Source organism: Sarcophilus harrisii, chromosome 2 (genome assembly GCF_902635505.1).
Source record: "Sarcophilus harrisii chromosome 2, mSarHar1.11, whole genome shotgun sequence".
NCBI classification, from domain to species: domain Eukaryota; kingdom Metazoa; phylum Chordata; class Mammalia; order Dasyuromorphia; family Dasyuridae; genus Sarcophilus; species Sarcophilus harrisii.
In genome coordinates, this window is record NC_045427.1 from 542724323 (window position 1) to 542738344 (window position 14022).

Sequence of the window (14022 nt, forward strand, 5' to 3'; positions counted from 1 at the left end):
GTTTTTTTTCTCTCTCAAAGGATATATGTGAATTGATTTTTTAAAACTCAAAATAAATGGTAAAAGTTCCCATTGTGATACCACACTAGTAACATATTTTGAATACCTCATCATGGATTACAGATGACTTTGGGTTTTTGAAGGTTATGCCATTGGAGTACCAGCTCAGGAGTTCTAACAAACCAAGGAAAGATTTCAGTGTGAAAGGAAAGAGTATGGATTAAAGGACCTAAATTTTAATACCTTCTCTATCGTGTATTATATGTGATCTTTAGGCAAGTTACATGCTCTCTATAGGTTCTAGCCTCCTCATCCATAAAAAGAAGGAGCCCATGGAGCTGGCAACATTCTTAATTGCTGCCCTAATACAGGTTAAGTATAATTGGGAATACTTACCAAAATAAATTTTAAAATGAAATAAAACATGGATAATTTTATAGTTTCAAACTAACTCAATATGTAACCTGCAGGGATATGGATTAGTGGCTCAGGCTTCTGTTTTCATTTGACACCACTGGATTGAATGACCGGGAAGGTCCTTTCTAGTTCAAAATCTGTGATCCTTTGAATATGATCTCAGTGAGAGACTGAATATGCCATTTTTATGAGAACTAACCTAGCTTAGCTCAGATGTTTGTTATCAGGTGGCTGTGGCAAGAGTAATTTTTGCTTTTGACATAGCAATTTTAGGACTATTGACCATGCCATAGAGAGGTTGCAGTATACATTAATAAAGGGAACTTGCACATCTTTGAAATTCCACATCCTTTCAGTATTGAAGTAAGAAACCAAGACAATGCATTATAGAGTCTGGCAAAAGCTCCATAATTGTGTGTGTGTGTGTGTGTGTGTGTGTGTGTGTGTGTGTGTATTTATGAGATGGAGGAAAGCAGTTTCATAGTAGATAGGTGAGATTTGTATCCTCATGAAGAGTCACAGACAGAACTGCTTGTGGAGAGAACATTTTATAGCAGAATGCTTAATGGACTTGGCCTCAATTCAGTCTTGGACTTGAATCCTGCTTCTGACATTTACTAGTTATTTGATCCCATGGGTAGTTTTCTTTTAATCCCCCTGAGCCTCTGTTTCTTCTTGTGTAAAATGGATAATAACAGAATATCTTTACCATAGGGTTTTTGTAAGGATCAAACACGATGATTTATGGAAAGCTTAAAGAACTGTATAAATGTCACCTTTTAAAAAAGAATTATATCTGAGAATAGATAATTGCACAAGACCACAGCATCTCCTCAGTTACTGAAATATACTAAACACATTTAACTCCACATGAATTTCAAACAAAATGAAACATAAGGAGAGATTCTCAAAGTTCCCCCAAGTCATCTTATGTAATTGTACTTCCTCTATTTCTGTAGTCAGAGATGACAGGGTTTGGGGAGATTTTAGGGGAAAACCCAAAATTTGCTTCACTAGGCAAAGTGAAAGCATTTGACTTTTAAAATTTTCATTTATTTTTATTTTTGGGGGGAGTATTTATACTCTTCATTTTTTCCTTTTTAAAGAAAATAATAGTTCTCTATTTTCAAAATATATGCAAAGATAATTTTCAACATCCATCCCTTTAAAACCTTGCATTCCAAATTTTTCTCTCTCTCTTCCTTAGCAAGTGATCCAATTTATGTTAAACATGTGCATTTCTTCTATGCATATTTCCACATTTATTATGCTGCACACACACACAAAAAAAATCAGATCAAAAAGGAAAAAAATAAGAAAGAAACCAAAAAGCAAGCAAACAACAATAAATAAGGTGAAAGTACTATGTTGTGATCCACACTTAGTCCCCTCAGTGCTCTTTATGGATGTAGATGGCTCTCTCCCTCACAAATCTATTAAAATTGGCCTGAATAACCTCATTCTTGAAAAGAGCCACTTCCATTAGAATTGATCATCACAAAATTTTCTTATTGCTATGTACAGTGATCTCCTGGGTCTGCTCATTTCACTTAGCATCAGTTCATGTAAGTCTCTCCAGGACTTTCTGAAATCATTCAAGCATTTGATTTTTAGGGCAAGAAAGAAGATACAAGTTTCTAAAAGCTGAACTACCTTAGAGAAAATTTTAAGGACATTAAAATAAATCCCATTAGAACATTTCTTTTAGGAACTTGAATTCAGTTGTTTCCTTGAGGATCTTTGTTTTTAGTTTCTGATTTTCCCTTGGGCTATTCCCAAGCGTTTAAATCACCTCTGCTTTCCCCTGTCTACACCAGGAATTCTTAACTTGTAGTACATGAACTTTAAGATAAAAATAAAATATTTTGATAACTATATTTCAATAACATTGGTTTCCTTTGCCATTCTATGCATTTTATTTTATGCACTTAAAAACATTATTGTGAAAAGGAGTCCATGAAACAAAAAAAGTTAAGAACTCCTGCTCTTTATATTGGTGATCCTATCAGTTCCCATGAATTCAATAATCATTTCTATGCATATAAGTCCCAGACCCACCCATTAGCCCTCAGAATTTTATCAACTCTGCTAGCTAGACATCTTCAACTAGATGTTCTCTAGGTACCTTAAACACAACAAATCCAAAATTGAACTCATTATCTCTATTACCTTCTGCCTCCCCTTAGTCTCCCCTCCCACTAATTTCCTTGTTCTTTTCAGAGTACCATTACTTTCTTTTTTTTTTTTTTTTTAATTTAATAGCCTTTTATTTACAGGTTATATGTATGGGTAACTTTACAGCATTAACAATTGCCAAACTTCTTGTTCCAATTTTTCACCTCTTACCCCTCGTCCCCACCCCCAGATGGCAGGATGACCAGTAGATGTTAAATATATTAAAATATAAATTAGATACACAATAAATATACATGACCAAACTGTTATTTTGCTGTACAAAAAGAATCAGACTCTGAAATATTGTACAATTAGCTTGTGAAGGAAATCAAAAATGCAGGTGGGCATAAATATAGGGATTGGGAATTCAATGTAATGGTTTTTTAGTCATCTCCCAGAGTTCTTTTTCTGGGCATAGCTAGTTCAGTTCATTACTGCTCCATAAGAAATGATTTGGTTGATCTCGTTGCTGAGGATGGCCTGATCCATCAGAACTGGTCATCATCTAGTATTGTTGTTGAAGTATATAATGATCTCCTGGTCCTGCTCATTTCACTCAGCATCAGTTCGTGTAAGTCTCTCCAGGCCTTTCTGAAATCATCCTGTTGGTCATTTCTTACAGAACAATAATATTCCATAATATTCATATACCACAATTTATTCAGCCATTCTCCAACTGATGGGCATCCATTCAGTTTCCAGGTTCTAGCCACTACAAAAAGGGCTGCCACAAACATTTGTGCACATACAGGTCCCTTTCCCTTCTTTATAATCTCTTTGGGATATAATCCCAGTAGTAACACTGCTGGATCAAAGGGTATGCACAGTTTGATAACTTTTTGAGCATAGTTCCAAACTACTCTCCAGAATGGTTGGATTCGTTCACAACTCCACCAACAATGCATCAATGTCCCAGTTTTCCCGCATCCCCTCCAACAATCATCATTATTTTTTCCTGTCATCTTAGCCAATCTGACAGGAGTGAGTGGTATCTTAGAGTTGTCTTAATTTGCATTTCTCTGATTAATAATGACTTAGAATATCTTTTCATATGACTAGAAATAGTTTCAATTTCTTCATCTGAGAATTGTCTGTTCATATCCTTTGACCAATTTTTAATTGGAGAATGGCTTGATTTTTTATAAATTAGAGTTAATTCTCTATATATTTTGGAAATGAGGCCTTTATCAGAACCTTTGACTGTAAAAATATTTTCCCAGTTTATTGCTTCCCTTCTAATCTTGTCTGCATTAGTTTTGTTTGTACAAAAACGTTTCAGTTTGGTATAATCGAAATTTTCAATTTTGTGATCAGTAATGATCTCTAGTTCTTCTTTGTACCATTACTTTCTAATTAGATTTGCTGCCTTGGGCTCATTCTAGATTCTTCCCTTGCCCTTCCTCTCATCTATCTGCTTTTTTCTACTCATGTGTGGTCCTCATCACATCTTGCCTAAATTATTACATCCATAGGACTATAAAAATAATCTTTATAAAGCATAAGTATGACCATGTCATCTCCCTGCTCAAGAAGTTTTTATGGCTTCCTAGTGACACGAATGAAATTTAAACTTTTCCATTTGGCAGTCTGGCTCTGTTCATAGAGTTTCAGACTTAAATGTGCATCTCTCCTCTTTGGAAACCCATGTTCCAGATAAGATGCTCTACTTGCTGTTTACTAATGAATAGGATAAATGAAGATTTCTCAGAGATTGTAGGCTAAAGCACATCAGACTCTAGGCCTAAATTTCAGGTTGCTCATGCCAAAAAAGGAGACATTGTTGTATATTGGCCAACAGCCCCCTTTCATGTTCCTGAAGAATTAAATTTAATCAATGAATTTAAAAGTCAGCAGGATAAGGGAGGACTTGAGGTTTTCAGCTATATATATAATCCAGCTTCTGCCTCTGTACTGGGCCACACTTTACTTGACTGCTTAGTCAGTTTGCTGGCCCACTTCTGGCAAGAACCAAATAAAATGTTTTCTATTTGTATCTGGAGATGCCTTCCAGTAGTCAATTTGGGTAAAGGGGATGGGGGTGCTAGTATCTGGTCCCACGCACTAGGCTCAACATTCTATAATCCTTTTCCATGCCTTTTCACTGGCTACCTTCCATACCTATGTAGCACATATATAGTCTTTAGGGCCTTCTACTGCCCCCTTCTTCCCACTAGAAGTTGACTCTAGAAAAGAAGTCCATTTTGGCAAATGCTTTTCTTCAGGGGATGGGAAAAGGAAGAGGATAATGAAACATGAAAGATGTAGAGTCAGAATGAAATTCAGAAATAAATGATTTTACTTCATTATATAAACATCTTTCTTTGGTATTTTCCCATGGCCTTAGAAGACTCAAATAGTCTTTTCTCCAGAGGAAGCTGAGGTTTAGAGAGATTAAGCTCAAGGCTATAAAGGTATTTGGGTAGCTAAGGAAGACTCCTTTTCCTGAGTTCACATTTGGTCTCAAACACTTACTAGCTACATGATCCTGGGCAAATCACTTAACCCTGTTTGCCTCAATTTCCTCATATGTAAAATGAGCTAGAGAAGAAAATGGCAAACCACTTCAGTATCTTTGCCAAGAAAATCCCAAATGAGATCACGAAGAGTCAGGCATGAGTAAAGCAGTTCAACATCACAATATAAAATCATAAAACTAGGTTTTTAGCTTAATTCTGACTCCACATCTGATGCTCTTTCAATTACATTAACAATGGCTTAACTAAAAAGGATTAGTGAGAAAAGTAGTCAATACTAAATCAGCAAGTATTTATGAAACATTTATTATATTCTCAACTCTGGGAACACAAATAGATGTAAAAGTAAAAATAGTCCCTGCCCTTGAGAAGCTCATATGCCAATGGGGAAATGTAAAGGGCTGAAACTCTTAAAAGGTGTGCTTGAATCAGACAACCGAGCACTTAAAGCTAATTACCTATTGGACAATGATTCTATGAGCATATGTTTGGAAAAATGTCCCTTCTTACTGTTCTATGCTGACTTGATGTTGGTGTATACAGATAATGGTAGGAAGGATTAGATGGTGGTGTGACACAAGCCAGACTCACTTTTCGGCAGGAGGAGGAGGAGAAAGGTTGGTGGCCAGCTTGTGGCAGTTCATTTGTCTCCTTCACTTCTCCCTCTAAAGACCAAGGACTTTTACTTATCTTGACTCCTGCTGTTCTTGAGGTCTCCAGGGAGCTAGTCCAGACTTTACAGGGAAAGACACCATATACAAAGATGCTGAAAAGGAGAGGAGGAAGAAGATACTGGGCAAGGTTGGGGGGTGGTGGGGAGGAGGTTGCTGGTAGAGAAAGTTTGGTGAGTCATTAGCACATCTTGGAGACTAATGAAAACATTTTGCTCTCCTCCTTGAATTGGAAGTTCTGGGAGGAATTAACAAATCAGTACTTTCAAAGGAGACTGCTTTCAATATGAGAAATAATCCAGGAATAAAAGTGATCTTTCAAAGGAAGAGATTTCTATGATTTGGTAGAGAAAGTCCTGTGGAAATGAGTCAGCAGTACAGCTTGAAAAGAGATGATGTAGGAGGATAGTCAGGATGCTAAAACCAATGAAGCAAGATTATCAGAATCTACTACTCTCGCTTCTGGGTTACCCTTAGCCTGCTATTTGAGTTGTTTCATTTTTAATCCTATCATCCCAAACTTTAGCATAATCCATGCGGTCTGTTTACCTATTTCCTCATTAATTAACACTATTTCAACATATCTCTCAATTAATTAACTAAGCTCAGAATCAAATATTATTTGGTTAATAAACTAGAGACATTTCTTTTTCCCAATAGTAGTCATTCATATCTCTTCATAAAATCCCTTAATCTTCCAGTTATATAAATATTAATGTTACTTAAATGCCATTTGTTAAAATGATATATAATAGAATAAAGACATAGATAGTTATTTACAGTACTTGTGAGAAAGAATATCAGTGACCTGAAACTTCTACTGTAGTCACAGATGACTTCTCTTAATGAAGTATTTTTTTTAATTATAGCTTTTTATTTACAAGTTATATGCATGGGTAATTTTACAGCATCAACAATTGCCAAACCATTTGCTCCAATTTTTCTCCTCCTTCCCCCATCCCCTCCCCCAATGGCAGGTTGACCAATACATGTTAAGTATGCTAAAGCATATATGTCCTAACAGTTATTTTGCTGTACTAAAAGAATCAGTTTGAAATAGTGTACTATTAGCTTGTGAAGGAAATTAAAAATGCAGGCGGACAAAAATAGAGGGATTGGGAATTCTATGTAGTGGTTCATAGTCATCTCCCAGAGTTCTTTCGCTGGGTGTAGCTGGTTCAGTTCATTACTGCTCTATTGGAACTGATTTGGTTCATCTCATTACTGAAGATGGCCATGTCCATCAAAATTGATCATCATAAATAGTATTGTTGAAGTGTATAATGTCTTCTGGTCCTGCTCATTTCACTCAGCAATGAAGTATTTTCTTAAGAATTTTGTTCATCCTATTTGCAAGAGAAAGGTTGCAGTGTTTCATAAAGAAAATTCCCTCATCTTTTTTTTCTGTCTTTCCTAGTTTCTCTCCAATCACGTCAGAAAAGTGATATTTAGCTTATCTCAAGCCCTTATTTTTAAGATTCTTTCTTTCTTAGTTGACAGTTCTACCAAGAAAGTTAAGTTCTACCAAGAAAGAAGTTTTTATTTACTTATCCTACACAGGCTTTTTATAGATCAGTTAAACTCATAAAATAGCTGATTCCATAAGGAGAAGCATCTCATAGCATGACAATTAGAACTGTAACTTGTAGCTTCTTTCTTTCCTAAATGATAGTGCTTTTGAAATAGTGATCATAGAATCATCATGGAAGTCAAAGAAAAACATTTTTAAAAGGAAAGGAATGGTCAATAATGTTAAGTATTCTGGAGAGTTAGCAAAGCTGAAAACAGAAAAAGATGATGAATTAGTCAATTGGATGGTAGGTCTACTCTCCTCCTACTTATAACTATTATGGAGAAAGTTACCCCCTAGAATATGTGGCAAATATCCTATTGGATGAAGATATAATTGAACCTTGTTTTGGGGCTTCGTAGGTCAGTTATGTGTCCATTTATACTGGAATCTCAAAAGGGTTTTGAGTATGTTGCTTAAGAGACTGTTCTAAACTGTTTTTTTCCTCCATGACCCTCGCTGGGTTTTTTTTGGCAGAGACAAAGGAGTGGTTTGCTATTTTCTTCTCCAGATCATTTTATAGACAAGGAAACTGAGGCAAACAAGATTAAATGATTTGAGAAATCACATAGCTAGTAAGTGTCTGAAGCCAGATTGAACTCAGGAAGAAGAGTTTTCCTGATTCTCAGCCCTGTGCTCTGTCCACCGAGCAATCTAGCTATCCTTTCTAAACTTTAACCTTGTAGTCATGGGAAAGGAAAAATTTCTTCATGATACTGAGTCCATTTTTCTCATTTTAGAGCTTAGTTATGTATTTCCATCATCTTTATGGAGAAAAAGGAATTTGAACTAGTCAGAACTTTCTACTTTTTAGTTTCAAACTAATCTGGTTCTTCAGTGCCTTGTAAGAATGCTAAGCATATGTAACACAATCAATCATACCTACATGTGATATTAAATAAGAAATGTTTCATTAAAGAAGTATAATGGATTATAAAATGTGACATTCCCATAACTCTTTTTAGCATTGTAAAAGCTGTCCAGGTGAACATAGTTAATCAATTGATTCCATTTCCTCTCAAATGATACTTGTCTTCCCCCAATTTTTTCTCTCTTGTTATCAGAGTGATCATCTCTATGCATACTGAATATTTTAGTAACCAAATTAGTCAACCTGATTGTAAAGAAATGGATTTGGATTTGGAAGGCTTCTATTCAATCCTGGCTCTATTACTTATTACGTGTTCCTTTTGATAAGATCTTTCTGGGTCTCAGTTTCCTTATATGTAAAATGAAAGACTTGAATTGAATAATTCCTAAAGTCTCTTCCAGTTCTAAATGGACACATCTACAATCCTTTGTTTTTATTAAAACATTTTTATTGTGAATTTAAACTACTAAAAAGATCATTTCTACACAGCAGAACACAAAATGGATTCTGTATGAAATTGTGTATCTCCTCATATAATTTATCTTTTTAAAAGTTTGTACAATAAATTCTATAATGATCAAATTGTCCTGCTTGTCTTTGCTTCCTTCTGTTATCTATGTAGTTTAAAATATTATAGTTGCTCTCTTTTTTTGACATTATTATTGATAATTTTCCTCCTCCCTAATCCCTTGCTTTCTAATTAACCAAGAGAAAGAGAAGGAAAACTCTCTTGGGACAATATGAATAATCAAGCAACATGGATCTTCACATTGGTCTTGTGTCCCAAAATCTTTTTATCAGGAATAGTTAATATGCTTTACTATAGTTCCTCTATAGATATAGTCATTACTTTAATCAGAATTCTCTCATTTTTCAAATTTGTTTTTCTTTAGTGTTGTTAAATTTGTTCTTCTATTTACTTCATGCTGCTATAGTGAATACTATCCAGGATTCTCTGAAATCATCTTCTTTGTCACTGCTTGTGACATTCATATGCCATGGTTTATTTAGCCATTCTTTAATTGTATGCAGCAAATTATGGCAGCCTCTCTAGAGTCTATCTTTTCTTCTCTCCAACCATTTTTTACTACCCTTTCTCTTCAGAGTCAGGATGTTTGTTTTGCTAGTTTAATCCTCCATTTTTAACCTTACTTCCTTCCTATCTGTTCATCAACCAATTGAATTTAATGTAATTTTGTGACAAATTCTTTGTATCTATATGTATATGTAGATTTCTGTTTCAATTAACAGTGAAGTTATTCCCTTTAAACTCCAATATATTTTTAAACATTAAGGATCTAGGGAGACACTAATTTCTTCTTCATTTATTAGAATAGTAGCACAACATCATCATGCAGACTTTTCTATTTGGTCAAATGACTTTACCTTTCTGTTTTTTTTTTTCTGGACTTTTGTGTTTGTATTTCAAATTTTTTTATTTAACTCTGATATTTTCATGAGAAATTTTGAAAAGTCCTCTATTCCATTAAAAATCCATCTTTTCTCTTGAAGAATTATGTTTAGTTGTGCAGGATATTATTCTTAATTGTAAACCTTTAATTTTGGCTTTTTGAAATATTGTATTCAGGGGTGTTTGAACTAGTTTGAGCCAGGTTGAAGAAATTCTTGAGAATCAATTCTTAAATTTTCAATATGAGCATTTAGATTCCAGAAATGAACAAATGTTAAAAAAAACCAGGCATTTATTTATTGTTGTGGTGATTTTCTAGACTTAAGAAAATGATGAAGAAAATGTTAATAATGCAGATTAAATTCAAAAGTTTGTCATGTATAAATTTCCCCTGAGGAAATCTGTTGTTAAACATGTACCAACACATATTTGATTGTATTCCAAAATCTCTTCTCTGATGTTTAGTTGAAGTTTTCAGGTCATGGAATGTAAACTTCTTTCTAGATGTTTTATTTAACAAGATCGTTTTTGATTTTCACTATGACATACTGGAGATTTTTCATTTTGGGGTTCTTTTCAGGAGGTAATTGGTGAACTCTTTCTATACTGTTTGTTCTCTTTTAGAAGATCTATGATCCTTAAATTGTGCTTTTTTGTATTTGAGGTCAATTGTTTCTGCTTGTATAGTGTCTCTCCTTCCCTCCCTTTCTTCCTCTCTCCTCCCCTTTCTCTCTATTTGTTTATCTGTCTCTGTTTCTCTCTGTTTTAACAATATTGCTTTTTGCTTCTCTTCTTTCTGATTTTCCTTCATTTCAGAATATTTGTATTCCAAATCTGTTGTTTTCTCTATCATCACAATTGAACAATTTAGAATTGAATGTCTTACTATCCCACTCCTACTTCATAAGTATTAGCATTTTTCTTCTTTAAATTACATTGAAACACTTAATAAATGACTTTTAAAATTGCTTATGTACATGTTATTCACAAATACAAATATAAAATAGTTATATAAACTGTAAGCTCCTCCAAGGGAGGTACTCTTGTTTTTTCCTCAAAACCCTTCTAACAATTAGTATCTTATTTAATAACTGTTTAAAAGTTGTATATGAGGTTCTGCTCATATCACCATCAAGATCAAGGACTAGACATTTAACCCTGTCCCTACTAATTCCAAACAATATATCAGAGAAAAGAAGTACATACAAAAAATGGAATAACAAACAAATCCATGATTAAGAAAACCAACAAATTGATAGCTTTGTCAACACTGGAAAACACTAATTCTGAAAGTGTTTGCTCAGTGTCCTCCATAGCCAGTATCCACACTTATGAAGGATGCACAGATATGTTTTCTTCTGCCTACCATCCGCCAGGGATTCCCTTCTTATATAGACTATGCTGGATACCTTACTTGCAGCCCATCCTCTACCCCATTGCCAAATGCAACCTACAATAACTGTCCAATCATATATTTATTGGGAGATAAAAGAAGGGAAGTTCCTAGGGGTCAAGTCCCTCTAAATGGGAAGCTCAAGGAAGAAGAGATTATATGAAGAATGTTCACCTCATTCTCCCCTAAACCTGCAAAAGGTAGTATAAGCTGATTCAACCAATCAAGAGATACAGGGAAGCAACTAGGGCAGGAAGCCCAGTATGCATTGTGAGAGGTTGCACCAGACCTAAAGGGAAAAAGACTGAAACTAATTGGAAGCCAGTCTTGTGTCCAATCCCTTCTGAATGTAGTTAGGGCAGAAACTCAGTGAATAGTAAAGTCCTCCAATGAGTAAAGTCCATAGCTTTGCAATAGCTCCAGAAGTGTACCTACCATTAAAGTGGAAGAATCAGAAAATGATGATGGAGGCTAAAATCACCAAAAATTTCAAGACAAAGAAAACTCAATTAAAAATCTAAATTGCAAGCTTAAATCAACAAATTAGATGTTATAATAAGAAGAAAGGATAAATACTAAAATCTCAAAATTTTTACAAAATTCTTTTAAAATATATTACAAGGAAAAGGAAATTGAACCAATACTTAAAGGAAACAGAACCCTGTAGAATCACAAAAGAATGTGTTGTGTGTGTGTGTGTGTGTGTGTGTGTGTGTGTGTGAAGATAGTCAAGACTGGCTCCAGAAAGAAATGAAAACTATAAAAGAAGTTAGACAAAAACAAATGTAAGATTTTATTACCTGCAAAGAAAAAATAATTAATCAAGTAGAATTCATTGTACCAAGTATCAAAGACATAGCTTGCATCTCTTTTACCTTTTTCAGTAAATGCCATGGTTTCTCAAACCCTTTCTTGATTTAAAGCAATGACAACTAGATCTGCATTATCTGTGGTATTATGGGAAAGCAATAACTCTATTGATGAATATTGAAAAATAATCCCTAAATGGGAAGATTGCCTAATACTTAAGAGCTATTCAAGTATGTACATATGTGGGCAAGGTGGGGGAATGGTGAGGAAGGAAGGACATAAGGGAGATAAGGAGAAAGGAGCCTGATTGTCTAATAATTCTTTATATAATGCTTTGAGATTTTCCGGTGGTAGGAGCAAACTGTCTTTCTGACCATTTATTAAGCTGTTTAATCTTGGATCTGTTCACTTAAAAGTGCATTACCTGTAAAGTGACTCCACAGACAGTACAGGTTTTATTAATCATTTTATGTCTATTGATGTCCTATGGGCAATTGTCCTTTCTGTGTTTTCTTGAAAGTCATATTCAGTAGCTATGTATACTTCTCTAAAAAATCTGGCTGTTCTTTATATGTGAATATTTGGGACTCTGTAGAACCTCTGAATGACAGTCCAAATTAGTGAATTAGTCACGTAACATCTTGCCTCCTCCTCCTGGTCTACTATATTCAGTATTTTAACATGGTGTACAATATGACATTGAATGGATAGCCATGCTTTTCTATCAGTTATACTCTCTCTATATATACACATATACATGTTTATACATGTGTATGTATATACACACATGTATATATGTATTTTATCCTAGAAACAACAGGAACTAGAATTTGGATTTCATTTGTCATGGGAATGCCTCATGAGGAAACCCATGTAGATAGGTGCATGCTTTTCAACTTCAATATTAAAGAATTGCTTAGGTATATTGAGAAGTTAAAAGACTTGCACAGAAGGTCGCTTACATTGAGGTCAGCTCTTTACTCATTATATATGCTGTTGAGCTTTCCTTTTATCTCCTCCCTTTTCGCCTGTCTTTTTCTCCCCATCTTTGTACTCTCATCTCCTTCCTTCTTTCTCCTTCCAGATCTGCTTCCCATCTCCTCTTCTCTTTTTCTCTCTCCTTCCCATCCATTCTCCCTCTATTTCTGTGTGTTCTGTCTATATTTATCACTCTTATTTATCTATCTTATTATTTTAGATCCATATTTGCATCTCTTGGACAGTTAAAAGATCATAGGATTCTAGAACTGGAAAAGGCCCTAGTGAATATCTATTATAGTTTGACTCTTAATTTTATATCCAAGGAAACTGAAATCCAGCAGTATTAAGTAAGCTGCTTGAGGACAGAGAACTGGGATCATAATTCATATCTTCAGACTCCAAATCTCTTGTGTTTCTATACCATGTAGCATCTTGGGTACTTCAGATGAATAATGAAAGTTCAGAACTGAATAGGGGGAAAAGCTTAGGGGCATAACACATTTGGCAACTCTTTTATTGCTCTAAGGTGGCTTGCTGCCCCCCTCATTTTAAAGCACCAATATAGTTGCAGCAGTGCTATATTGGCTGTGAATCACAGAGTACCATGATTTTAGAAAAATTACTATATTAGATGGCCTAGAGGGTAAAGGGCAGAAGTTTATGTCCAACAAGAGCTTGTATCCTCCAGGATAGGCCATACCAGCAAAGGTTAAGAAATGAGAGTGAGATAGGACAGCTGCAGTTTGTGGTTTTACTGGTACCCTTGAAACAATAAAAGGGCCAGAGGGAGATGTCTAGCAGGCATAGTCTTTATGGAGGATTTATGGAAAGAAATTAAAAAAATGCAAAAAGATGTTATAGGGAAAGGCTGAGATCTGCACCTTCAGAGAAAGTGCCAGAATTAGGGAGATCTTACATCAAGAGTCCATTCATCTTTTGAAATATGGAAACTGCTGTTTTTCTCATGTAAACATGAAGTGTCAAAGTTATGGGAAAGCCTAATGTGGAAAACATTCCTATTATAGTTATATTGATATATAATATATTAATTATAAACTTGGAAAAGTTCAGAAGCAACAAAATAAATTTGCTGGGTTCTTAGTTTTAGATATTTTGCACTTGCTTTTGATGTGGATTGAACAACACCCTCTAATCTTCTGGTTTCTTCCTGTTGTTATCAACTACAATAAACTCCATTCAGTTCATGAGGTTGGCACGAATGCTTGTGTCTGATTATTATCAGCAATTC